The sequence below is a fragment of the Anneissia japonica genome, unplaced genomic scaffold (genome assembly GCF_011630105.1).
Source record: "Anneissia japonica isolate Jap-2015-1 unplaced genomic scaffold, ASM1163010v1 scaffold13096_len5614_cov90, whole genome shotgun sequence".
Taxonomy (NCBI): Eukaryota; Metazoa; Echinodermata; class Crinoidea; order Comatulida; family Comatulidae; genus Anneissia; species Anneissia japonica.
In genome coordinates, this window is record NW_022751759.1 from 1,845 (window position 1) to 5,675 (window position 3,831).

General features: G+C 30.3%; 2 long non-coding RNA genes across 2 annotated transcripts in view; one reads left to right on the forward strand and one right to left on the reverse strand.

The window, feature by feature from the left end:
- The window catches only part of LOC117121811, a 4,776-nt gene extending 1,844 nt beyond the window's left edge, over positions 1-2,932 (reverse strand). The window contains exon 1 of the long non-coding RNA XR_004447632.1: positions 2,903-2,932. This is a non-coding gene — a long non-coding RNA (uncharacterized LOC117121811). The remainder of the gene's footprint in view (positions 1-2,902) is intronic.
- Positions 175-1,598, forward strand: LOC117121810. The gene is made up of 3 exons (XR_004447631.1): positions 175-227; positions 975-1,101; positions 1,434-1,598. It is a non-coding gene; the product is annotated as an uncharacterized LOC117121810 (long non-coding RNA).
- Positions 2,933-3,831: the final 899 nt, after the last annotated feature.

A 3,831-nucleotide genomic window follows, 5' to 3' on the forward strand; every position in this document is an offset into this window, starting at 1 on the left:
TGTTTACTGTGATAGCCCACCTACCAACCAATTAATGTTAGTGTCGAATTGCACAAATCTGATTGGTCACTTCATCAAGTGACCATCAGCTGATTTGAATTGTCACTTCATGTAGAGCCAACGGAAGCGGTAGTATTTTGAATTTTTCTCTGGACTTTCATGATGTTAGGCAGTTATAAACATACTCCTTGGAAGAATTTTAGCAGTACTGTATTCACTATCAAGTGGTAAGAGTTGGTTTTGTTTTATCATTTAGTTAGTTTACTACTCTAGCAGCAGACACGCTAGCCTCCTCCTAGGCATAGTAGTAGTGGTAGATGAAGGCTTGAATGAAGAGGCCTGGCCTAGCCTACCTACAGTAGCTGTACCGGTACTAGCCTAGCCGCCGTACAGAGACAGACAGAACTGAGGTTCTCTGTTCTCTCTAGGCCATTGAGGATAGGGCTAGGCCTAGAACCTGGGCCTTTTGTTGGCCTAGCTAAGCAAAGTTAATTGCCCCATAGTCTAGCATGCCATATAAGAAGAGTGGTAAATTGCATTTGGGCTGTGTCCTCACTTAAATACGTCCATGATGCTTTAATAAAATAATGGGTTTAGGGTTAACCGGGGAGGGAGTGGTGTAAAGAATTGTATCATTATTTGCAGAAAGTTAATGTATTAAATCTAGGCCTATACTATAACATAAGTGGTGATTTTATTTCAGGATACTCAATCAAGTCTCATACTACTGTAATTAAGTGAAAACTCAATCCGGTCAACTCCTTGTAGTTGAAAGCATTAATTTTTGTTTAAAGACGTTCTGTAAAGGAACAGAAAAAATTACCTGACATTCTATAGTGCTTTAATAAAATAATCGGTTAACGGTTAACTATGGTGAGGGAGGGGGTGAAAAAAAAGAATTGTATCATTATTTGGAGAAAGTTAATGTAATCAAAAGGCCTATACTAACAACATAAATGGTGATTTTATTTCAGGATACTCAAGTCTCGGTAACTACTGTGAGTGAAAACTCAATCCAGTCAACTCAATAATTGTAGTAGGAAAGCATGTTTGTTTGAAGACGCATCTGTGAAGGCCAGACAATTACCTGACTTACTAAAGGTGAATATAATGTTTTGTTGACGTTTTATTTTTACTGTCCTGTACTATTAATTATTAACAACATGCTATAGATGATGATGTCGTTTACACGATGGAGTTTAATCAAATGTAATGTGTATATATTAGGCCTTAAGGGATATTGAAATTGTAGTGTAGGCTAAGCTGTTTTGAAAACTAAAAAAAAAAAATAATAATTTTCTTTTGTTTAAAAAAGAAGTAACTGCTACATATATGTATATTACTCCTATTTTAATACAATAATAAAGGGATGTAATACATTTAATAGCGGTTTCTATAATATGCGCTCTATTTTGTTTTGTTATATCTTTCAGCAAGAGTGAAACTCCGAGAAATGTTAGTACAAGTCACAGTGATTTAATATTTCAAAACTAGATTTGTTCAACGGCATAATTCATACTAATTTAGCTTGGTACCATCGGACAAGAAAAGGCATGGTTATGGACAGTTGCTGCTGCAATATCACAAAGAATGCTGGTTTATGCACACCTGTAACACAAATGGTTTTTGAATATTGTTTTATATAATAACTCTTGTAATAGGACTACATTACGAAAAAAAAATGCTTATTTAAACCGGACTGTAAAAAGCAAAGAACTGTAGAATAGCCTTGAATTTGAGGTACAGTATGTTTAGCAGTAGACATTAGCAAAACGATAATATATGAAGGGGTATGCTAGTAAATGAGATCCTAGGGAAGTAATGTCCCTCCGTATGATGTTTGTTAAATTAAAGAAATTATGGTTTGTATATGAACTCATAGTGTATTTTGTAAGTCTGCAGAAGTTGATTAAAGCCATTGTTACCAATTGGAACTGGGACCATTGCAAACCAATTGGAATTGGGGCCAGTTAAAGTTGAAGAGCAGTTGAATTGTCCAAAAACACACAACACCCACATTTAAAAATTTTTTTTTTTTAGAATACACAGATTTTCTATATAAAATCGTTCAATTTATATACACTTTCTATATACAGTAATTGTATAGAATTTCTATTCGCATATTTAATGTATTTTTATAGGTTTTTTTCTATAAAATGTTTATAGATTTATAAGTGGTTTTTATAAAATTGTTTATAGATTTTCTATAGTTTTTTTAAGGTTTTTTTTTATATAAAATTTTCATACTTTCTATAGAATTTTAATAGAATTTTCATAGTTTTCTTATATAATTTTTATAGATTTTTAAGTGGTTTTTATAAAATTGTTTATAGATTTTCTATAGTTTTTTTAAGGATTTTTTTATATAAAATTTTCATAGACTTTCTATAGAATTTTAATAGAATTTTCATAGTTTTTTATATAATTTTTATAGATTTTTAAGTCTTTTAATATAGTTTTAATGTATTTTTTATAGAGTTTTTATAAATTTTTTATAGTTTTTTTATATATTTTTAATAGATTTTTAATATAGTTTTAATAGATTTTTAATAGAGTTTTAATAGATTTTTAATATAGTTTTAATAGATTTTTGATAGAGTTTTAATAGATTTTTAATATAGTTTTAATAGCTTTTTAATAGACTTTTTATAGTGGGCTTCTATAGTTATTTCTATAGAATTTTCTATAGATTTTCTAAACAATTATGCTATAGACATTCTATAGTTTTTTTTTGATAGAATTCTATAGAATTTTTTTGTATGGGTGGCCTAGGCCTATATTAGTAATAACTAGGCCTAGTAGAATGTAAGGTAAATGATAGGGTAGGCTCAGTCTCAGTCTGCCCTGGCTTTGTATTATTTTTTTATTACATTAGTATGGTTGTATAGTATTCTTATCTTACCTTTTTCTATCGAACTCTGCATCATCCGCCGTCCTACTAGCCTAGCTAGTAGTAGGTAGGCCTAGCAGCCACTGGTCTGGCCTAGCTTAGCTAGCTAGGCCTATGCTACGGCTTCGGCTAGAGGCTGTATGAAACGTTCAATCAATCAAGTTGTGTTGAATATTGAGTCTTGCATCAATGAATTATCCTTGATGTGTAGTTATCAGTAAGTAAACCTGCTATTATTGTTGTATTTTGTACCTTAAAATCACACACATTTGTCAAGTATTGGTAGAAGCTCCACTGGTACACACAATGAATTTGAATGTGGATCATAAGTTTCCATTGGTCAGTTTCGTAAGGTTAAGGCCTGGCCAATGACGGCAGGGCATATACAGTACAGGTATAATGATGTCAATCACTTCCACATGGAGGATGATATCAATGACAATACAAATAATTAAATATATGAATGAATAATTAATTAATTCATGAGGCCTAAAACCATGATAGTCAACATAATTACAGTATATATTAATTTATATAATTTGAAACAAAATAACTAATTGTATATAAACATATATACAGTATTATACTGTAAGGCAATGAACATAAAGTAAACTACAGTACTATAAGGTTTATTTATGTATAACCTGGATATGTCCATAGTTTTAAACATTTTAATATGTATAACTACAGTATATAAAATTTAATTGCAAAACAATAATTTGTATATATTAATTTTAATACAGTTCAACTAATTGTTTGAAGTCGAATGCATAATTCCATTGTTCGACATAGATAAACAACATGTAAAGTAATTTGGCATAATAAGATAGACTGGGGCAAGTTCAACTGTATACAGATTTTTAAAAATTATTTTAATAATTGACAAAATTGTAACAAATTATTTGTAAATAAATGCAACAAAGAGCAAATATACAACCATG